Source organism: Heterodontus francisci, chromosome 38 (genome assembly GCF_036365525.1).
Source record: "Heterodontus francisci isolate sHetFra1 chromosome 38, sHetFra1.hap1, whole genome shotgun sequence".
NCBI classification, from domain to species: Eukaryota; Metazoa; Chordata; class Chondrichthyes; order Heterodontiformes; family Heterodontidae; genus Heterodontus; species Heterodontus francisci.
Genome location: NC_090408.1, coordinates 22,015,642 through 22,040,482, shown reverse-complemented (window position 1 = coordinate 22,040,482; position 24,841 = coordinate 22,015,642). Strand labels below are relative to the sequence as shown.

The following is a 24,841-nucleotide window of genomic DNA, read 5'->3' as shown; positions in this document are numbered from 1 at the left end:
AGGGCATTAGCTATGAGGAGAGGTTGCATAAACTCGATTGTTTTCACTGGAACGACGGAGGTGGAGGGGCGACATGATAGAGGTTTACAAAGTTATGAGTGGCATGGACAGAGTGGATAGTCAGAAGCTTTTTCCCAGGGTGGAAGAGTCAGTTACCAGGGAACATAGGTTTAAGGTGCGAGGGGCAAAGTTTAGAGGGGAAATGCGAGGCAAATTCTTCACACAGAGGGTGGTGAGTGCCTGGAACTTGCTGCCGGGGGAGGTGGTGGAAGCAGGTACGATAGCGACGTTTAAGAGGCATCTTGGCAAATACATGAATAGGATGGGAATAGAGGGATACGGTCCCCGGAAGTGCAGAAGGTTTTAGTTTAGACAGGCATTAAGATCGGCGCAGGCTTGGAGGGCCGAATGGCCTGTTCCTGTGCTGTACTGTTCTTTGTCTAAACCTAAATAGAGTAATTAGTAGTGCAAATTTAGCAAAGTCATATCATATGATCACCAATAGTAAAGTGTTACTTGTATTCTTTATTTTCACAACAATGTAGATTACAGTTTCAATATCACAGAAAGTATAAGGTACTGATTTTGACAAAATATTTGCCACTAACTCCACAAACCCTGTGCATGTGTTAGAGCACCTTCTCACTCAGGCTCCAAATAACACCCCAGCTGGCATGCATACATTGGTATACATGTTCTAATGAACATCTTTCATTCTCTAACCGTGAACTAACACAACCTGCATCAAATACTGAAGCGTTCAGAATAGTTACTATTTAGCATCACTTTACTTTCAGGTTTACTAGTTGCCTTAGGTAATCCTCTTGTGCTCCAACCAGTACCTGGTCCCTTCTAATAATGAGCAACCACATCTGTAAATACATGCATCAATTTAATAGTAGCTGGAACTGCTACAATAAATTCCAGGGGGATCAGATTTAAAAATTAAGACTTCATTTTGTGTAAAGATAATGATGTTAAAATAAAAGATACAACACTTCATCTCAGAAATGTTTTACGAGTAACAAATTATTTTCAAGGGCATTGACTGTAGTTATGTAGAAAATTGTGGCTTTCACACAACTATGAGATGAATCACCCCTCTATTTTTGATAGTATTTCTTGGAGTAAAGCTGGTACTTTAAAATATTTTAACGAGATCTTTAACATCCAGTTGAACCACTGGATCTGATGTCCTCAGTTTAATGTCTCATTCAAAGGATGGGATAAGCACTGGTTGGTACCATGCTATTACAGAATTAGCTTTTAAATCATGTATTCCTTGATTTAAACATCCAGCTATGGAGAAAATATTATTTAAAATATTATTATTACACCCATGACTGACTGGTTTCTTCTAAAGTGCAAATATAGAAATCTACACAGCCCATCAGAAAACCCTGGCGAGCAAATAATGTGTAGCTTAAAAAAAAATGTTCTCGCATCTCCAGGGAGTCTTTAAATTGTGTTATTGTCTATTCATAGATTCTGAATGCTTACTTTTAAAACAGAGCATTGCACACACAGCAATGGGCAGTACAATGCACAAAGAATAGTAAAACTGCATTTAGGATTTGACAAATAGATGTTATATACAGCAATAACTGATATTTCTGCTTATGGAGTAAAGTTTTTAATTAGTTTATGTAATGTATTAGGGAATGGACTACTTCCTTATAGGGCAGCCCACCAGACAGGTTTCTCATTGCAGCTCTAAAATCTTTTACAAAATGGGGATAGTTTAGATAACTAACTCATAACAGCAACTTGCATTTATACAGCATCTTTAACGAAGAAAAATGTCACAAGGCATTTCACACAGGCCTGGAGAAAAACACCAAGCCAAAGGTAGAGAGATTAGGAGGGGTGTCCAACAGCTTGATCAAAGAGGTGGGTTTTAAAGAGTCTTAAAGGGGAAAGAGGGAGATGGAGTGTGGTAGGTGCCTCTGCTAATGATAGGTGCCTCTGCTAATGATAGGTGGATGCAAGGCCATATTTAGCAGAATGGAGATATCTGGGTGAGGGAGGGATGGGGGGTTGGTCTCTAGAGGATGTTACATCGATAGGGAGGAGTGAGGTCTTGGAGGAATTTAAACACAAGGTTAAGAATTTTAAATCTGAGGCACTGGGAGACAAATAGTCAATGTAGGTCAACGAAATCGGGAATGACAGACAGGAGGAACTTGGTATGGAATAGGATATATGGGCAATACTGAAGTCTTCAACTATTGACATACATGAAGTCAGATAATTGCTCAATTTTCTTTGGTGTAGACATTATGAAAAGTCAAAACTCGTGATCAAGGCAATACTTTGAAGTAAATATTTTGGTGATGTTAATTGACATTTCCTAAACAGGTCAGATTTTCTTTCTTTCAACACATCAGAGCATAACACCAGGGTCTATTTTGCCTTCAGGGATTTAAAATTAGATTCTCAATTAGGAAGATTTTTTTCATGTATGAACACTTCAACATCACACAAGTTATGTATAGATTCCTCCAACATTGCCTCATTCAGCATGTTGGAGAAGACTGGTGATCGTTTTGGTGGTTAATAAAAAACTTGGGATGTTCGAAAATATTTTAACCCTCCATGTTAAGTTCTGGAACTGGAAACTAAAAATAGTTTGGTGCAAACTATTAAAATTACTGTATTTTGTGGACTGAAGCCAAACTTGCTACCTATTTTAATTTCCAATTTTTATTTAGGGAATATTGCAACATCCTTGGTTCTGACCAGTTGATGTCACAACTGCAGCAGCTCCACTGACTTGAATGGGAAATGGGGGGAAAGAAATCTCTACTATTGCAGTCAACAGCGAATTGTGTTAAAATCACTGTTTGCTTCAGGACCATCCCTTAAACTAATGACCAAGGTTATTTAATGCAAAGTTTTGCATGTATTATCTTTCAAAGAAACCTGGGGGGGGAGGGGGAGTTTTGTCTGCAGAAAGAAATTATTTGAAATCTAAACCTCATTTCTGGCCCCCTGCCAGCAACTGGTTGGCATAAACATCTCCACCTAAATAAATTACACAACAAACTTCTTGAATAAGCTCCACCACACCCAGATAAGTAATTGTTAAGAGCTCTGGTAGCACAAAGTCAACTACGCAGTGACAGCAGGTAAGAACAGTCATATGTCATCCACACTCTTATCAATCTCTAAGGCTTCCCGTAACAATAAAAGCTTACACGTCACATAGGTAGTATTCTCATCCAGAGATGAGGTTGTGGGTTCAATCATAGACATGGCGAGTACATAACCCAGGCTGACATTCCCATGCTGCACTGTTGAGGCCCCATTTGTATGTTCCGGTGGTTCAAGTTGTGTGTTAAATATCCCATGGTACATTGCAAAGACCAGAAAGTTCTCCCAATATCCTAGCCAACATTCCTGTCTCAACCATCATACCAAAAACAGATTACCAGGCCACTTGTCTCATTACTGTTTGTGGGATGATGCTGTGCACAAAATGGTTGCTTCATTTGTCTGCCCAACAGCCACTTAACTCCAGAGCAATTCAATGTATGTGATAAAAACAAGAAATGCTGGAACCACTCAGCAGGTCTGGCAGCATCTGTGGAAAGAGAAGCAGAGTTAACGTTTCGGGTCACTGACCCTTCATCGGAATTCCAATGTATGTGATGTTCTTGGAAACATATCTGAGGGATGTCATCTTCTCTTCCCTACCATCAAACAAATCAAACTCTAAATGAGTTGAGAAAAGTAGAGGTCAGCTTTTGTTTCAAGGTTTTTTTTAAAAAGCGCACTGCGTGGAAATGTTCCAATACTTAAAAACCTGGGCCATTTCTTGTAAACCCTGGATATTGATTGAAAATATTTTAAATTAGTGAACTTCTTCGCTTTCACAGCTACTTCTCCTTCCTCAGCAACTGTCTCCAGCTCCAACTTATTCCACGTGGTTTCCAACTGGAATTTCACCCTTCATGTTTTGGATCTGCTGACAATTACAGATATCTCCTAGACATTCATACAACCGTACTATTTAGGAGCAGAAGTAGACCATTCGGCCCCTCGAGCCTGCTCCGCCATTCAATAAGATCATGGCAGATGTGTTTCTGACTCAAACTCCACACTCCCATCTACCCCCGATAATCTTTGATTCCCTTGCCGAACAAAAATCTACCTCCACCTTAAAAATATTCAATGAGCCTGTCTCCAGCACCTTCTGACGCAGAGAATTCCAAAGTCGCACAACCCTCAGAGAAAAAATTCTCCTCATCTCTGTCCTAAAAGGGCGAACTTAAAACAGTGCCCCCTAGTTCTGGACTCCCCCACAGAAGGAAACATCCTTTCCACATCCACCTTGTCAAGACCGTTCAGGATCTTATGTACTTCAATCAAGTCTCCCCTCACTCTTCTAAACTCCAGTGAAAACAAGCCCAGTCTGTCCAACCTTTCCTCATAAGACAACCTGCTCATTCCAGGTACCAATCTAGTAAACCACCTCTGAACCGCCTCCAACGCATTTACATCCTTAGTGTTCAGTGTTCCTCAAACCAGCATTCCCAACGCATCCAGAGATCCACGCTCAATGCCTGGTGCTGCCACATCCACACTCTCGACCTGTCTCCTGAGCAGCACCAACACACAATCTCAAAATTTTCCTGGTCAGCAGTTTCACTTCATCTTTCATCTCTTGATTGTTTTAACAATAAACTTTTTTCTTCCTTTCAGGGTTGAAAGATCACAAGCTTTAACAACTCATGGGTGCCATTTCCCACTGACACCATCCTTTCATCAAATCTTGTCCCTTCACATATATTCACAATACCCTCCGACCTTCCCCTTCCTGAACATGAACGATCTGTCCTTAGCAAAGGCTTCAGCTTCATCCCTTTATGCCCCCAACTCAATGAATTTCGAGCTCAACAAGACACTGAGCTCTTCTTCAGTCACCTTTACCTCTGTGCCTACCTCTTTGGCCAGGAGTCTTCCCCCACACAGGGGACCCTTTCATCCATCTCCAGTATTCTCCCTCCACCTGGACCCCTCCCTCTTGCCTCTTATCCTCTCTAGGATTCCCCTTGTCCTCACCATCTACCCCTTCAGTCTCAGTATTCAATGGGTGATTCTCCACCATTTCCACCACCTCCAGCATAATGCACCACCAAGCACATCTTCCCCTCCTCTCTCCTTTCAACATTCCAAAGGAACTGCTCCCTCCGCAACACCATGTCCCACTCCTCAATCACCCCCAACACAGCCCACGCCCCTTCCCAAGGCACCTTTCCATGCAAGCGCAGGAGATGCACTGCCTACTCTTTTACCTCTTCCGTTCTCAATGTCAAAATCCCCAAACACTCCTTCCAGGTGAAACAGCTATTGATCCATACTTCTTTCAACTTAGTATTCACTGCTCATAATGCAGTCTGCTCTACATTGGGGAGACCAAATGCAGATTGGGAGACTGCTTTGTGGAACACCTCCATTCAGTCTGCATGCGTGATCCTGAGTTTCGGGTCGCCTGTCATTTTAATTCTCCACCTTGCTCTTATGGTGACTGCTCTGCCCTCAGCCTCCAGCAGTACAATGAAGCTCAACGTAAGCTCAAGGAACAGCACCTCATCTTTCGCTTAGGCACTTTACAGCTTTTTGAACTCAACACAGAGTTCAACAATTTCAGATTGCATCTCCCTTCACCATTTTGTTCCCTTTTTCTTTGCAGGTTTTAGTTCTACTCTCATTTTCTCTTGTTTTTGCTTTTGGATGGCAGCTGTTCACCATTCTGTCATTTGCACTTCCTTTAGATACAACTTTTGTTTCTTTACTTGACTCATTACCAGTTCTTGGCATTGCACTACCAACCCTTTTGTCATTTAATCTCTGCTGTCTTCCACCCTATCATAGGCTTTCCCTTTAATTCTTTTTCGCACTCACACTTTCACTTGTTTAAAACCTATTACATTTCTAGCTTTTCCCACTTCTGATGAAAGGCCATCGTTTCTCTCTCTACAGATACTGCCTGATCTGAGTACTTCCAGCATTTTCTGCTTTTATTTCAGATTTTCAGCATCTGCAGTATTTTGCTTTTGTATCATATCTCCCCCCAAGCGATTTTTCCCTCCCTGCTGTGGTATACTTCCAATGGTATTTTATTCCATGACTAGCAGATAACAGCAAATGCTAATGTCAGCTTTATGCAAGATCCAATGTTTCTGTAAGAATTCCATTGACATTAATAGAAAATCCAGACTGATTTCACTAGAGATGTTGGGTGAGTTTTTGCCATCACAGATTGTCTCCGTTTAACATTTACTTTAATGCAGACTTTGCTGCCAGTTCCAGGAGTTTTTTTTTTAAAAAAGAGACACAGCACTGAAACAGGCCCTTCGGCCCACCGAGTCTGTGCCGACCAACAACCACCCATTTATACTAACCCTACAGTAATCCCATATTCCCTAACACCTGTTAAATTCATTTTCTGTAACCTAGCAGGAGGCTCTGTTCAGTTTTAGCTGCAAGTCAGAGATATGGCTCATTTCTTTGATTCGCAACATTTACACTTACCTTTAAGTAACTGCAAGCATTTTCCTCGATATACCTGCATGCTTGTACAAGCTTTGTTTACAAAGTTGACCACAAATCTGTATTGAATAGCTATCTGTGAGCAAACATTTACAGCAATATGTCCAAAGTGAATGCCAATAGCATTTACATGAATTCTACTGGAAGTTGCTTTGCATCAATGCTTAAGTTACAAATCTGGAGTCAGTGCTTTGCCTGACTTCAAAGCAGTGAGAGATTCCTTGGAAGGGGCAGTTTAACACTGACAGAAAATGCCCAAATATAGAGCAGATCTGTCAGCATCTGTGGAGAAATCACAGACAAAAATATGTTTTGGGTACTGGTTCATCTCTCCACAGATGCTAACAGCCTGGCTGCACATTTTCACCATTTTCTGGTTTTGTTGTAGATTTCCAGCATTTGCAGTATTCTGCCTTTTACCTATAGTTTCACACCACTTTGGTCTGATACAGTAAGGAATATATTTCCAGTGCTGTGTCAAATGAGGTACAAAATGTGTTGAGGGGGTCCCCGGAACCTGCTGGGCATTTTTTAAAACTCCCTGCAATAAACTGCAATGTTTAAAGAATGCAGATGTCTCACTGCCTAAACATTTAAAATTGAACTGCTGTAACAGGAGCTCTGTCTGCACGCACATGACTATCACTCCCTGGGAAACAGAATTGAAGTTCCACACAGATAGTGTAAAGCCTAACAGCAGCTACCAATTTCAGGTCTGTAGCTGCAGTTCAAACGCACCCACAAAATGCAAGGATCATTATCTCATCTGTCAGCAACATAACACAAACGTGGCATGAGATTCTGGCACTCATAAAATCAACATGACGCTCATTTCATGATCCACACCTTCCATTTCCTTATCCACAATAATCTTTTGTAATGGAAACCAGTTAATCTGGGGCTATTAAAACAGGTCAAAGATATCAAAAATTGATTGGCACTAAAGTCAGGACAAAATAGCGAGCATGCCACCAAAATGATTCATGGTCAAGTGCCTCTATTTTGTCCCAATTTTAGAATCGACAATAGTTTATGCCATGTCGAGTGTTTCCTCCAATATTGAAAGTGACATCCATGCCACTCTCGCTCACTTTTACATTCAACTGAGGAGCCAGTCTCCCAAGGTGGCATGATCTGCTTGTCCTCTATTCCACTCTGTGTGAGAGAGAGAGAGAGAGAGAGAGAGAGAGAGAGAGAGAGAGAGAACGAGAGAGTGTTCGAATGCAGGTTATATCTAAACTCCCCATATAGTGCAGTCTCATTCTTAGTTTTGTCTTCCAAAAAGGGGATAATCTGAGATCAGATTCTTCTCCTGTGAGAGGGGAAAAACAAGAGAAATGAAGGGGAAAACAAGAGACAAACAAACTTTATGCAAATAAAGGTGAATCACTCTAGCACATTCTCAGACGCCTCTCCGTCCTAGGAATAAATCATGTAATCTTCCACAGCAAGGGAATGTTGGAACTGCAGGGAGAAAAAAAAACTTGCAAAATAAAAGAATGGATATATTTTGGGAGAGTGATTTTCATAGTGAAGCTGTAGTTACCTCCTCTCCTCGTTCACCAATTCCAATGGTATCCAAGCCTCTGCACAGATGACCTTTAAACCATAATAGTTACCTATCAGGAATATACACTTAATGCTGTAGCCCTGTTTTTCAATAGATTTGATAATTTATCATATTAGATTAGATTAGAGATACAGCACTGAAACAGGCCCTTCGGCCCACCGAGTCTGTGCCGAACATCAACCACCCATTTATACTTTCTTTCTTTTGGGCCTCCTTATCTCGAGAGACAATGGATACGCGCCTGGAGGTGGTCAGTGGTTTGTGAAGCAGCGCCTGGAGTGGCTATAAAGGCCAATTCTGGAGTAACAGGCTCTTCCACAGGTGCTGCAGAGAAATTTGTTTGTTGGGGCTGTTGCACAGTTGGCTCTCCCCTTGCGCCTCTGTCTTTTTTCCTGCCAACTACTAAGTCTCTTCGACTCGCCACAATTTAGCCCTGTCTTTATGGCTGCCCGCCAGCTCTGGCGAATGCTGGCAACTGACTCCCACGACTTGTGATCAATGTCACACGATTTCATGTCGCGTTTGCAGACGTCTTTATAACGGAGACATGGACGGCCGGTGGGTCTGATACCAGTGGCGAGCTCGCTGTACAATGTGTCTTTGGGGATCCTGCCATCTTCCATGCGGCTCACATGGCCAAGCCATCTCAAGCGCCGCTGACTCAGTAGTGTGTATAAGCTGGGGATGTTGGCCGCTTCAAGGACTTCTGTGTTGGAGATATAGTCCTGCCACCTGATGCCAAGTATTCTCCGAAGGCAGCGAAGATGGAATGAATTGAGACGTCGCTCTTGGCTGGCATACGTTGTCCAGGCCTCGCTGCCGTAGAGCAAGGTACTGAGGACACAGGCCTGATACACTCGGACTTTTGTGTTCCGTGTCAGTGCGCCATTTTCCCATTTATACTAATCCTACACTAATCCCATATTTCTACCAAACATCCCCACCTGTCCCTATATTTCCCTACCACCTACTTATACTAGTGACAATTTATAATGGCCAATTTACCTATCAACCTGCAAGTCTTTTGGCTTGTGGGAGGAAACCGGAGCACCCGGAGAAAACCCACGCAGACACAGGGAGAACTTGCAAACTCCACACAGGCAGTACCCGGAATCGAACCCGGGTCCCTGGAGCTGTGAGGCTGCGGTGCTAACCACTGCGCCACTGTGCCGCCCTGTCGTATGTTGTGAACACCAAACAGAATTTCAGGGATCCAGCTGGTGTTAGTTCTTTTGCCTCTGGGATCAATTCTGTCCAGAGATGTTGGACAGAAAACCTCTTCCTGCTTTGTGTAATTAATTTAGATAGTACAACTAAAATTCTGATGAGAAATAAATCCATGGCAAAACACTGCATATCCTCAAACACTAAGTAATATTCAGAAGGAGAAGGATAGATGGTACAAGAAATGGAGGAAAAAACATGCTAGTGTAGTCGGGGAGCTCTTCCTGTGAAATGTTAGGAATGTTAAGAGTGTGGTGAACTGAGTCATCCAGTCTCCTTCCATCAGCTGCACTCCAAACCACAGCGTTCATAAACAGAAGGGTCAGGAAGCAATGGGAAGCAGGCGGCCAACTAAAACTTGGGCGAATATTCAGCTGGCAGATTGCGGGAGCCAGCTTTAGCAATGTAAGTGTGGGGACCAGGACCCATGCATTTGCTCTATGTGGGACTCTTACATAAACATAGAGCTGTGCACACCTAGGGAGACTGGCTCCTCAGTTGAATGCAAAACTGAGAGTGGCATGGATGCCACTTTCAATATTGGAGGAAACACTCTCCATAGCATAAACTATAGAAGATTCTAAAATTGAGACAAAATAGAGGGCACTTGACCGTAAATCTTTTTGGTGTTATGCAATCCCAGTTCACAAACGAATGCACTATAATTATAGAATGATACAGCAGAGGAGGCCACTCAGCCCATCGTGCCTGTGCCAGCTCTTTGATAGTGCTATCCAATTAATCCCACTCCCCTGCTCTTTCCCCAAAGCCTTATAAGCTTTTTCCCCGTTAGTATTTATCCAATTCTCTTTTGAATGTAGTTATTGAATCTGCTTGCACCACCCTTTCAGCAGTGCATTCCAGATTACAACAACTCGCTGTGTAAAAAAAATACTTCATGTCGCTTCTGGTTCTTTCACCAATCACCTTAAATGTGTCCTCTGGTTGCTGACCCTTCTGCCATTGAAACAGTTTCTCCTTATTTACTCTATCAAAACAGTTCATGATTTTGAACACCTCTATCAAATCTCCTCTTAACCTCCAGCTTCTCAAGTCGCTCCACATAACTGAAGTTCCTCATTCCTGGCAACACACTAGTAAATGTCTTCTGCACCCTCTCCAAGGTCTTGACATCCCTCCTAAATTGTGGTACCCGGCATCCATTTTAAACTGTGGTGCCCAGAATTGAACGCAATATTCCAGATGAGGCCGAACCAGTATTTAATAAAGGTTTAGCCTAACTTCCTCAATTTTGTACTCCAACCCTCTATTAACGAAGCCAAGGATCACGTATGCTTTTTACAAACTGCCTTCTTAATGTGACCTTCCACAAAATTATATGTGGGATATAACAGAATCATCTTAGTTTCAATGAAGTCATGTTATATAGACATTGAATGGGGAAGTATTCGTCAAAATAGAATTGGAGTCATTTGACTCCATGGCCTCAAACTGAAGTTATAAACACCATCAACCCTCTATTTGTAACAGGTGATAAAATTGTGCAAACCGTTGTCCCCATTTAGTTCCTTAGCACTGGATACATTCCATGGCAGTAGTACAAGGTTTTTTTTTTAGAGATTGTCCTAAATCTATTCAAATAATCTTTCTAGCTAAATGTTATCTTTCAAAAAACTTAAAAATCAGAAAGGCCTAGGGTTCTGCAAGGAATAGGCAGTTAGTGCTTTACTGTAAAATTCTTACATTCTTATTTGATAAATTGTTCAGTCCCACTAGTAAATTACTGTGAAACAAACTAGTTACAATAGCTTTAACCATACTTTAAGCCATACAAGTATGGAAACAATGAATAACACGCTGCCACCAAAATAAAGAGCATTGGTAACTAAGGTTACACAAGTAGGAAACCACAAAAATTATGCAGTTTATATCACAATGCACCTGTACGCACTTACATACAGTAAATAGGAGACAAATCATCCCATCCTTGTTGCGGTACTTACACAAACAGCCATGGATTTACCAAAACCAGAGTTTACCTCCCTGCTGCAGTGCACAACAATGGATTAGCATCTCTGTACATTCAGATAAGGGTATCAAGGAACATGGAGCAAAGGTGGGCAATTGGAGTTGAGGTACAGATCAGCCATGACTGAATTCAATGACAGGCCAGGCTTGAGGGGCTGAATGGCCTATTCCTATGCTCTTAGATACACATGCTTTGCAGCAGTTTGAACATATTATATCAGCCAGCAGGCCTCATAGTGGCATTTTGGACTTTAAACTTTACTCCTCACTGTTCTGCGCTAAACAAACTGGAATTAGCCAGTAATTCAAATTAATGTAAATAACACAGCAAAGTGGGAAATAAGTACTTACAAAATTGAATTAAGTTGAAATAAGCAACTTTAATTAAGGATATTGATATAGTGTTACTATGCAACACTAGAATGCTTGACTTAAATTCATCAACTTATCCTGCGGACAAAATCATGTCGGCAAAGGTAGCATCGTGGAAATGTTACTGGACTAGTAATCCAGAGACCTGAACTAATGCACCCCACCACGGAAACAATTTAATTTATAAATCTGGAATAAAAAGCTAGTCTTAGTAATGATCATGAAACTACCAGATTGTCGTAAAAACCCATCTTGTTCACTAATGTCTTTCAGGGAAGGAAATTTGCCGTCCTTACTCAATCTGACCTATATGTGACTCCAGACCCACAGCAATGTGGTTAACTCTTAACTGCCCTCTGAATTGGCCTCGCAAGCCACTCAGCTGTATCAAACCGCTACAAAAAAAAGTCAAAGAATAATAAAACTGGATGGACCACCCGGCATTGACCAAGGCACCAGAAACAACAAAGGCACACCATGACCAGTCAACTCTGCAAAGTCCTCCTCATTAACATCTTGGGACTTGTGCTAAAATTGGGAGAGCTGCCTCACAAACTAGTTAAGCAACAGCCTGGGTATGGTCTGTCACACTGGAGGTGGCAGCACAGTGGTATATAATTGGGCTGGAGTGGCCCTGGGAGTCCTCAACATTGACTCCAGACCCCGTGAAGTCTCACTGCACCGACCACCCTCCCTCAGCTGATAAATCAGTGCTCCTTCATGTTGAACGCCACTTGGGAGAAGCACTGAGCGTAGCAAGGGCACAGAATGTACTCTGGGTGGGAGACCTCAATGTCCTGAAGGACATATCTGCCAGACTGGGCCTGCGAAAGGCGGTAAGAACCAATTAAAGGAGAAACCTGCCTGACCTCGTCCTCACCAATCTACCTGTCACTGATGCATCTGTCCATGAAAGGACTGGTAGGAGTGACCACCGCACAGTCCTTATGGAGCCCATATCCCATGTTCACACAAAGGACCCCCTCCATCACATCGTATGGCACTACTATCGTGCTAAATAGGATAGATTGAGAACAGATCTGGTAGCTCAAAATTGGGCATCCATGAGGTGCTGGTCACCATCAGTAGCAGAACTGTATTCCATCACAATCTGTAACCTCATGGCCCGGCATATCCCTTAGTACCAGCAAGCTGGGGAAACAACCCTGGTTCAATAAGGAATGTAGAAGAGGTGTCAGGAGCATCACCAGGCATACCTAAAAATCAAAGGCCAACTTGGTGAAGCTACAACATACGCCCACATGCATATCAGACAGCAGAGCAGCATGCGAATAAACAGAGCTAAGCAGCCCCAAAACCAACAGATCAGATCAAAGCACTGTAGTCCTGCCACATACAGCTGTGAATGGCGGAGGATAGTTAAAACAACTAATGGGAGGACGAGGCTCCACAAACTTCTTCATCCTCAACGATGGCAGAGTCCAGCACATCAGTGGAAAAGACAAGGCTAAGTATTTACAACCATCTTCAGCCAGAAATGCTGAGTTGACGATGCATCTTGGCCTCTTCCGGAGGTCCCCAGCATCTCAGATGCCAGTCTTCAGCCAATTCAATTCACTCCATGTGATATCAAGAAATGACTAAAGGCACTGGATACAACGAAGACTATGGGGCCTGACAACTTCCCGGCTGTAGCACTGAAGATGTGCTCCAGAACTATCTGTGCCCTAGCCAAGCTGTTCCAGTATAGCTACAACACAGACATCAACCCAACAATGTGAGTAATTGCTCTCCACAAAAAACATGACAAAATCCAATCCAACTAATTACCACCCATACATCCTACTCACAATCATCAGCAAAGTGACAGCAGGTGTTGTTGGCAGTGCTATCAAATGGCACTTACTCAGCAATAACCTACTCATCGATGCTCAGTTTGAGTTGTGTCAGGGGAACTTGGCTCCAGGCCTCATTACAACCTTGGTCCAAACATGGATGAAAGAGCTGCATTCCAGGAGCAGAGGTGAGAGTGACTGCTCTTGACATCAAGGTAGCATTTGACCAAGTGTGGCATCAAGGAGGCCTAGCAAAATTAAAGTCAATGGGAATCATGGGGGAAAACTCTCCACTGGTTGTGGAGTCATACCTAGCACAAAGGAAGATGGCTGTGTTTGTTGGAGCCCAATCATCTTAGCTGCAGGGGTTCTTCAGGATAGTGTCCTAGGCCCAACTATCTTCAGCTGCTTCATCAATGATCATCCCTTCAATATAAGATCAAAAGGTGGGGATGTTAGCTGGTTATTGAACAGTGTTCAGTACCATTTGCAGCTCCTCAGATATTCAAGTAGTCCATGTTTGCACGCAGCAACACCTGGACAACATTCAGCCTTGGGCTGCTAAGTGGCAAGTAACATTCATACCATACAAGTGCCAGGCAATGACCATTTCCAACAAGAGAAAATCTGTCCATCTCCCCTTGACATTCAATGGCATTACCATCACGGAATCCCTAACCATCAACATCCTGGGGGTTACCATTGACCAGAAACTTAACTGGCCTAGCCATATAAATACTGTGGCTACAAAAACAGGTCAGAAGCTAGAAATTCTGCCCCAAGTGTCTCACCTCCTGACTCTCCAAATATTGCTCACCATCTACAAGGCACAAATCAGGATTGTGATGGAATATTCTCCACTTGCCTAGATGAGTGCAGCTCCAACAACACTCAAGAAGCTTGACACCATCCAGGACAATGCAGTTTGCTTGATCGGCGCCCCATCTACTATCTTAAACATTCACTCCCTCCACATCTGGCACACAGTGTCAGCAGTGTGTACCATCTACAAGATGCATTGCAGCAACACACCAAGGCTCCTTTGACAGCCCCTTCCAAACCCACGACCTCTACAGCTAGGACAAGGGCAGCAAGATGCGTGGGAACACCACCACCTGCAAGTTCCCCTCCAAGTTGCACACCATCCAGACTTGGAACTATATTGCTACTCCTTCATTGTCACTGGGTCAAAATCCTGGAACTCCCCTTTAACAGCACTGTGGGTATACCTACACCATGTGGACTGCAGCAGTTCAAGAAGATGGCTCACTTCTCATAAGAGGCAATTAGGAATGGGCAATAAACGCTATCCTTGCTAGCGATGCTCACATCTCATGAGCAAATAAATAAAAAAAACTCCTCTACTTGGTTGCAGACTGGAACATTGTTACAGTTAAAACTTTGAAAGTACCTCTTATTTTGGTTCATTAGTCTTTTGAGTACATCTCTAATGACAGATAAACAGTTGTACGCCTATCTATCTTCACTCCATAATAAAATAGTATTTCCAGAAGTGCTAGCATGGTAAACTTTCTTGTGCTTTATCCCAAATCAAACAATAATAAATCTGTTCTGAAAACTACAGACTAGATTGAATGGTGACCAATTTACCAGCTTTGTATTTTCAGTTTACTTTAAGAGGTCTACAAATGAACAATCCACAGCCATTGGGAAGAAAAGGTTATCCAATTCATTTAAATACCCTGCCTGAACTTATGATGCACTGACCCTTCTAAAAACTCACCTCTTCAACCAAATTTACGGTCACCCCTCCTAATATCTCTTTGGCTTGGTGTTTGATTTTTGTTACACCTCTGTGAAGCATTTTGGATTTTTTTTTTCCACGTTAAAGATGCTATATAAATGCAAGTTGCTACTGTTCTATATGCCCCTAGAAAGGCCCCTCTTAGACAGCTCCTTTGAAGATGAAAATTCCTAGTTTCTCCAGTCTTTCCTCAAAGCTCAGATCTCAAACACTGGTGATTAGCCTCAATGCTCTTCTCTGCACTAATTCCAGTGATTGACTTGAACATTTTTTTCATTCATTCCGGGGATGTGGGCATTGCTGGCTGGGCCAGCATTTACTTCCCATCATTAATTGTCCTTGAGAAGGTGATGATGAGCTGCCTTCTTGAACCGCTGCAGTCCACATGGGGTAGGTACACTTACAGTGCTATTAGGAAGGGAATTCCAGGATTTTGACCCAGCAGCAGTGAAGGAACAGTGACATAGTTCCAAGTCAGGATGGTGTGTGGCTTGGAGGAAAACTTGCAGGTGGTGGTATGCCCTTGACCTTCCAGGTGGTAGAGGCACACACAGTATTCAAGGTCTGGTCTGACCAGAGTGCTTACATTAGTAAAACGTAGTGGGACAGTATGGAAAACAGTATGGAAATGATGAATCTGAAACTGTCTAAACCACATCAGTTTCATCACTAGTCACGTAATTGGCCCTCTCCCTCTTTATGTCTACATATGGTAATAATCTTGCATATATGTAATCTGCCCGTCATGACTATTTTTTGCCACTTTTAGGGGGTATGTTGCTGAAAATGTTTGTCCATAGTCTACCATATGTGCAACGGAGCAGGAATTCTGCTGTTCCAGTAAACTCCGCTCTGGAGTGTCTGGGATCAGCTAATTGAAATAATCCTGGCAGATGCCTGTGCCAGTACGAGTGCACCTTGGGCAATGTTCCCGCTATGTGGGTGCATGACCCAGCCTGGAAAGTACCATGCAGGCTTTGTTCAGTGATAAATAGCACATATGCGCATGAAACATTTAAAGGGAATGTGCACTGAAAAAAAACTGGCTGCACACAAGTGAATTTTAAAGGGAAAATTGATCTTGGATGTCTGTTAGAGGGAGGTAGAGGAACATGCAGTACAGCATGGGCATTTAGGAACTCCACTGCTAGGCCCCAACCATAAATAATTACAATATTTTTAATAGTTCCTCATGGTAAGAGGGCTGATCTAAAAGGTGTATTTGGCATAATTCCGGGTCGTGACTCAAGTCTGAAGACCTCAGTGGGCTCTAAATCTGTCCCTACCAAGGTCTGGATGTCTGTTTATTTCTGGTTGTGATATCAGTGAGTGTGAAGGAAGTAGGAGCACTTGGAATTGTGGTCTGGGAAGCCATCCCACTGGCCCTGTCTCCTTATGGTGGTATGGGCCTTGTATGGAGCAGATGGTAGTTCCACCCACCCAAGGCACCAGTTCAAATTGGTGTTGGCTCCTCTTCTGGGAGAAACCCAGAGTTTGAGTCTTCTTCGATTGTTGGCCTGGTCAGGTCTCTTGCACCTACTTTACTCCCCCATTGTGCCCCAGCCCTCGAGAAAATTCAGGGCCAAGGTATCTTCCCTGAATGTTGTCAAGACAAGACGGCTCCAACAAATCCAGCCATGCGCATTTGAATGCTGAACCTCGATCTCATTATGAACATAGTAAAGTGACAATGTAGGTACCCAACACTACTCCTTACAGGAAAAATAATAGGAAATTAGTACTCAATAATTATAACAGGAGTGCTATTCCACTGAACATAGTAAATAAACTGCAACAATGTTTTTCCCATCACCATCAAACCATATTTAAAGTTAATTCAACAGTGCTTCTGGTAAAGCACATGTACAGGGAAACACATAACTAGATGTCTAGAAAAATTACAATAGTAAGCATAATATGTAGGTTTTAATTCAATAAATAAATAGAATGTTGTCTTCAAGGCCTATGACACTGTCAGAACCAGCAGGATTGGTTAAAATGAGCTACGTGATATTCTATTTAGTCGATGTTCCACATTACAGTATAACAAAGGGCAAGGCTAACATGCTACCTGGAAGTAATACCTTGTTTAAGTTGACTAGTCTCCACAACTACATTTACTAGAGTGCTTTTCATTTGAGCAGTGTTTCTGCTGCTGGACAGCTCCACTAAAAATGCAAACCTCCCCATTTCCCTGTTCGGCCACACTGCTCCTTTATGGTTTCTGTTTCCAGCTGTCAATTTCTTCTTCACCTAACAACATGTTTTCAAATTGTACTGATCTAATAAAATCAAACTTTTTTTTTCCCAAATTGTGCACAAAGATTTTGTTTCTTTCACAAATTCAATTTGAGCCAACAGGGGATGTCAGTAAGCAAGTGATAGCGCTGGGGATTCAGAAGTGAAATCTAGCTGCTGAAGTGGACCTCCTGCTGCTTCAGAAATACAGAATTTAGTTCACTAAAAATCTTACCTATATCTGACTTATGCTGACATTAGCGAGAAGAATGCAGGTTACGAACACTAGACAAAACCATCTCCTGTTGAAGTCTCTTTACATTCTAAAGAAGCTGGTTTTACCATGAAGAAAGAAAATGGTCACCAGCCAACCCGCCTTCTATGCGGGCAGATTTATATGGACTTTATTAGAATCTTGCCCTACTAAAGGAAACTGAGGCAGAAATCATTCAGTAGACCAGAAATTCATGTGCTGATACTCTATTAAATATTTACACTTTATTCATTTTTTCCAAATTATTTTGCAGGATTGAGGGGCTTCAGTAAGCTCAGAATTGTTTTGCTGAAGCTTGTGTTAAAATAAAAAAAATAAACAGAGTCCTACAGTACCTTCAATGTTACTTTCTTCCCATTGTAAAACAGAGCAGATAAGAAGGCTTTTTATTTAAACTCTGCATGTGTTAACACTCATTGTTGTCTTTGTGACGACATTCTATGCATTTCTTAATGACTAACAAGAGAAGGATTTAACTGAGATTAAATATATTCAGCTATACCAGTGAACAAGACACTTGTGCACAGTTATAACAATTGTTTTTTTGTATTAAAAGGCGTGTAAAATTACAAATCTTTACTTATATGGATTATCTGACACTATTTGGATTAGGGTTGAAAAATGTCCATTTACTGTATTAATGTAAAATATAGGTTAATTTATCTTTTCGCATTTATACAAATGGATGTTTTTATTTGGCCTTTCCCTCTCCTAAACTCCAATTACCCATTTCATCTTACGAAACCCACACAAATCGATTTTTCAAGACTGAGATCAATAGATTTTTGGACATTAAGGGAATCAAGGAATATTGGGATAAAGGCAAGAAAATGGAATCAAGGTCAGAATATCAGCCATGATCTAATTAAATGGCAGAGCAGGCTTATATGGCCTACGCCTGCTCCTATTTAGGTATGATTTCTTTCATTTTTTTGAAAAAAAAGGGCTGCTCTACATTGTTTTTTAAAAATATATATGCGTAGAATTTGTGTAGTTAACAATGGTTATCAGCATTCACCATTATAGCGCAGGAAATCGGACAGCAACTTCTAGTATCTGCACATGCGCAGTTAAATACAGAAATCTAAGTTTTTGTCAGAGATACCCACTCTCTCCACAGACTGCGCTATAACATTGCTGATAGACTCAGTACTGAAATGAATGCAATGATGCGAAGTTGGGGTAATTGCCCACTAGTTCCCCATTAAAGATGCCTGAAAAGGTTAGGGGTGGTGCATTCGGGGTAAATGAATTTTTAATGGTGAGATAAATGATAATTACTGCTGAACCATCTCTCTAGTCCTGAAAAAAATAAATTTACAAATGTGGAGTCTCACTCCTTTAAAAGTTAATTAGTATTGGAGATTTAGCTTTTACTTTTTGTCTGTCTCTTTTCCCTCTCTCTCATGATCCCACTGTTTCTCTCTCCACAGATTCTGCCTGACCTGAGTATTTCCAGCATTTTGTTTTTGTTACAGTAGAACTTGATTTTCTTTTCACTCAACTTTCTTTCCTTCTCTCCTGAAGTTTTATGAGTGCAACCAGCCCTCACCTGAGTGCCAGCTTAACTGGTGAGTTGACTCGATGTGGGACATCACAGCTAAGCTCGATTTTGTTCTCACTTACCATCGATCCATGCAATCTTCCACCAGAGATACTAAACAACAAATAAGCATTAAATCTGGCCAACTTGTCCCTCATTATTAACTCTAGGACAAAGGGGCCCAACTGAACAGTCCAAATTCTGCCATAGCTGAAATCACCTAACTCAGCACGCATAAGGCACTGAACCAGTGTTATACACTGAAAGAAATCTCAACAAGCTAATAAATCAGTGAAAGTTTTCCAATTTCATTACAGGGACTGAAAACCCATAGTACCTTGTATTTCACCAGTGATCCCATTATCAAGCACAATTTACTCACTAATGGCATATTTGGTTAAAAAATTATCCAAGTTATCCAGGGGGCATGCAAAATCAAGCTCGCACTTGAAATGAATTGTGTTGGCAGATATTTATACATGGATATGATTTTAAAAATTACACGGTTAATTTCTTAGATAGCTTAATGAAAGCTGACAAACTTCTCCCTCTAGGGAAGCTTAAGCTCAGTGGCACTTCTGGAACACCATTCTTACATGACAACAAATTTTGCACAACTGAGAATGGCAGCATTAGCTAAGTGACAGTACTCATGTGTAAGTCAGACATTATGGGTTCAAGACCTCTTATAGACACACCAGCACATAAGCTAGGCTGACTGTTCAGTGCAGTACTGAGGGAATGCTGCACTGCTGGAAGTGCTGTCTTTCAGATGAAACGATAAACCTTGAATGGACATTAAAAGTTCCAATCAAAGGAGAAGAAGAAATTCTTTAGGTGTCCTGGCCAATCTTCATTCCTCAAACACCACCACCAAAAAGAGATTATCTGATTATTTATCTCATTGCTTTTGAACCCTTGCTGTGTGCAATTGTCTGCCACATATCCTTACATTTCAAGTGATTTCCCTACATTACAACAGTGTCTACACTTCAAGAGAACTTCATTAGCTGTGAGGCACCTCAGGACGTGCTGAGGTTTGAAAGATACTACATAACTGCAAACTCTTTCCTTCTCATGAATGCTGTGCCATTAAGAGACAGAATATCTATCTGTATGATAAAAACAAATAAAACCTGAAAGCATCCAATAGGCCCATAAACTACAAGTATAGCTTTTAATCATACCAATTAGCTTACTGGGTATTTTGACAAAGGGCACACACTGCTAACATTAATTTCTTTATTCTCTTCACAAACGATGCCTGACCAGCTGAGTGCTTTCTGCAATCGGAGTCTTTGATAATGTGTTGGTTAGATATCTCAGGTACTACTGTAGGAACCATTTAAAACATTACCTATTATTTGGGAATCCTGGCCTCAGTGATGTCTTAAACACACGGATTTTCACCAAACCAGTCTTTCTCCATTTTGTTGGTCATACTCAATCTTTTAGCCATGAGGGTAGATCGGTAAATAATCTGTTGCTCTTCTCTGGCAATAGAAAGGACTTCCAGAGGCTCATCTTGTTCGTGTTTTAGTGATAGACAACAACAACTTGCCTTTATATAGCACCTCTAACATACTAAAACATCTCAAGATGCTTCACAGGAGTATAATCAATCATACAAAAATTGACACTGAACCAGAGGAGGAGATATTAGGACAGATTACCAAACATTCAATCAAAGAGGGAGGCTTTCAGGGGGTCTTAAGAGGAGGAGGGGGAAGTGGGGTGCTTTACAGAGAGAATTCCAGAGCTCCAGGTTGAAAGCACTACCAACAATAGGGTGAAGGAATGAGGGGAATAAAGTCAGTGGCTTTATTCCAGAGATTTCCTCTTAAATTGTATAACTGAGGTCAGGAACTATCCTTGTAGGGAAACTGCAATACTATCCTACCAATGGCCCTCGAACACAATATACTATTTGGGTTGTGACCAAGGGACCATCAACTCTGTCTTCCTCTCTCCAGTAATGTGCGGGGTGTTGCATTGTCCAGTTTCTATTGTACCATATATTTCGTGAAGCTTGACGCCCAGGTGTTCTAGTCAACTCTTGAGCTAACCTCACCCAGTTAGTCGCTCAGAGCACAGCAAGGAACTGACAGGTGAGCTGGAGGCCCAGGCAACACAAAAGCCCCAAACAAGAGTGAGGGGACTGGAGAAGCAGGAATACTCACCACAGTCAAACCCTCCATCCAAGCAAAGCCCCGGCAAGGATGGGCAATCCGAGGGGACAGGGTCCTCAGGCCAGCCCCGAGTGGCTCAGCGACTGTTCACATGAGGAAATGGCGAAGGTTCCACTTCAGGCTGTTGGGCCTTGTCTTGTCTCTCTCCCCCCCCACCAAACACACACCACCCTTCCTCTCCCGCTTTTCCCTCACACCGATCGACCCCGCTCTCCCCGGGCCATCCACCAAGCATTGTCTTTCCCTCACCCTCCCCTGCTGGACGGCCCCCGGACCTGATTGACAGGAGCGCCGGCCTATCGAGGGCCGGGGTCGACTCCCGGCCACGGGGCGAGACGGCCAATGGCAGGCGAAGGTGGGCGGGACCTCGGCAACAAGTTCGGGTGAGGCGGCGGCGCGCGCTATCTACGTGTCGGCGCGAGGCTGCCCGGGGGTTTGCAGGTTGCAGCGTTGCAAGATGTTGCGTTGGCTGCTTTGGGCTGCCTGCAAAACACCTCCCCCTCCAAAAAGAAGGAGTTGGTGTTATATCAGCTGTGGCTGGGTTGGTAGCGCTCTCACCTTTGAGCCACAAGGTTGTGGGTTCCATTCCAGAAACCTGAGCGCAAAAAATCAAAGTTACTGCTCTAGTGCAGTACTGAAGCAGTGCCACACTGCCAGCAGTACTGTCTTTCATCAGCGATATTAAACTGAGGCTCCCCATTTGCTTGCTTGGGTGGATGTAAAAGATCCCATAGCCCTATTTCAAACAGCAGGGGAGTTATCCCTCAATCAACATCAAATAAGTCATTATCACATCACTATGGAGTTTGCTGCGTTCATACTGGTTGCTACATTACAACAGGGACTACACTTATAAAAGAAGTGCTTCATTGGCTGTAAAGTGCTTTGAGATGTCTGGTGCTTGTGAAAGGTGCCATATAAACACAAGTCTTTCTTTTCATGGAGCGGGCAGGAAGTGATTAGGAACTTCAGTGTTAGATATGGGGCTCTCAGGGAACCCAGGCTCCAACCCTGCTCTCTGCTAGGTTTTGTTGGTCTGAGCCAGCAGAGTTGTAAGAATGCAACAAGAATGTTTGAAGCCTGTGGGCTGAGGAGGGGTACAAATAAGCCTACACTTGCTAAACAGTGACTTTTGCTGGAAGATGAATGAGAGGCTGTGATGCCCAGTGTGGTGGAATAGCATGCTGATCCTGTCTAGGTGCTGGATAGCAATAAGACACTTGAGTAAAAGCACAATCAAAAAGAAGAGTTCTGAGAATTTTTGGAGTGAGAGAGGGGGCAAGGCAAGGATAAAGATGCTGAGAGAGTTCCAATAAGCTGGATATTTTATTTTTTTTATTTAGAGATACAGCACTGAAACAGGCCCTTCGGCCCACCGAGTCTGTGCAGACCATCGACCACCCATTTATACTAATCCTATTACCCTCTCACATCCCCACCTTCCCTCAATTCCCCTACCTATACTAGGGGCAATTTATAATGGCCAATTTACCTATCAACCTGCAAGTCTTTGGCTGTGTGAGGAAACCGGAGCACCCAGCGAAAGCCCACGCGGTCACAGGGAGAACTTGCAAACTCCGCACAGGCAGTACCCAGAATTAAACCCGGGTCGCTGGAGCTGTGAGGCTGCGGTGCTAACCACTGTGCCGCCCCTAATGGCTAAAGCAGCAGCCAACATGAAGGAGGAATGATAATTAGACTATAGGTGCTATCTATTGTTGCATATTACACAGGATAACTTCCCAGTGCAGCATTCGAACACTTAATAGTGGGAAGCCCTAAACCTTTATTTGAATGGAAATGATTATATTTTGAGAGAATAATGAGTATTCCATTCGTATGACTTAAAGTGCACTAATAATGCTTTATCAATTGTGCATTAGTACAGTATTTTACTTCTTTGACCTCCTTATCTCGAGAGACAATGGGTAAGCGCCTGGAGGTGGTCAGTGGTGTGTGGAGCAGCGCCTGGAGTGGCTATAAAGGCCAATTCTAGAGCGACAGGCTCTTCCGCAGGTGCTGCAGAAAAATGTGTTTGTCGGGGCTGTTACACAGTTGGCTCTCCCCTTGCGCCTCTGTCTTTTTTCCTGCCAACTGCTAAGTCTCTTCGACTCGCCACACTTTAGCCCCGCCTTTATGGCTGCCCACCAGTTCTGGCGAACGCTGGAAACTGACTCTCAGACTTGTGATCAATGTCACAGGACTTCCTGTCGCGTTTGCACATTTCTTTATAGCGGAGACATAGACGGTGGGTCTGATACCAGTGGCGAGCTCGCTGTACAATGTGTCTTTGGGGATCCTGCCATCTTCCATGCGGCTCACATGGCCAAGCCATCTCAAGCACCGCTGACTCAGTAGTGTGTATAAGCTGGGGATGTTGGCTGCCTCGAGGACTTCTGTGTTGGAGATATGGTCCTGCCACCTGATGCCAAGTATTCTCCGGAGGCAGCGAAGATGGAATGAATTGAGACGTCGCTCTTGGCTGACATACGTTGTCCAGGCCTCGCTGCCATAGAGCAAGGTACTGAGGACACAGGCTTGATACACTCGGACTTTTGTGTTCCATGTCAGTGCGCCATTTTCCCACACTCTCTTGGCCAGTCTGGACATAGCAGTGGAAGCCTTTCCCATGCGCTTGTTGATTTCTGCATCTAGAGACAGGTTACTGGTGATAGTTGAGCCGAGGTAGGTGAACTCTTGAACCACTTCCAGAGCGTGGTCGCCAATATTGATGGATGGAGCATTTCTGACGTCCTGCCCCATGATGTTCGTTTTCTTGAGGCTGATGGTTAGGCCAAATTCATTGTAGGCAGCCGCAAACGTGTCGGTGAGACTCTGCAGGCACTCTTCAGTGTGAGATGTTAAAGCAGCATCGTCGGCAAAGAAGAGTTCCCTGATGAGGACTTTCCGTACTTTGGACTTCGCTCTTAGACGGGCAAGGTTGAACAACCTGCCCCCTGATCTTGTGTGGAGGAAAATTCCTTCTTCAGAGGACTTGAACGCATGTGAAAGCAGCAGGGAGAAGAAAATCCCAAAAAGTGTGGGTGCGAGAACACAGCCCTGTTTCACGCCACTCAGGATAGGAAAAGGCTCTGATGAGGAGCCACCATGTTGAATTGTGCCTTTCATCTTATCATGGAATGAGGTGATGATACTTAGTAGCTTTGGTGGGCATCCAATCTTTTCTAGTAGTCTGAAGAGACCACGTCTGCTGACGAGGTCAAAGGCTTTGGTGAGATCAATGAAAGCAATGTAGAGGGGCATCTGTTGTTCGCGACATTTCTCCTGTATCTGACAAAGGGAGAACAGCATGTCAATAGTCGATC

The 24,841-nt window shown here is 42.9% G+C and overlaps 1 protein-coding gene across 1 annotated transcript in view; it reads right to left on the bottom strand.

Annotated features, from left to right (window-relative positions):
- Nucleotides 1–21,843, bottom strand: part of lysmd4 (LysM, putative peptidoglycan-binding, domain containing 4) — a 35,957-nt gene extending 14,114 nt beyond the window's left edge. The window contains exon 1 of the mRNA XM_068017783.1: nt 21,507–21,843. The gene's annotated coding sequence lies outside the window, so the exon portion shown is untranslated. The remainder of the gene's footprint in view (nt 1–21,506) is intronic.
- Nucleotides 21,844–24,841: the final 2,998 nt, after the last annotated feature.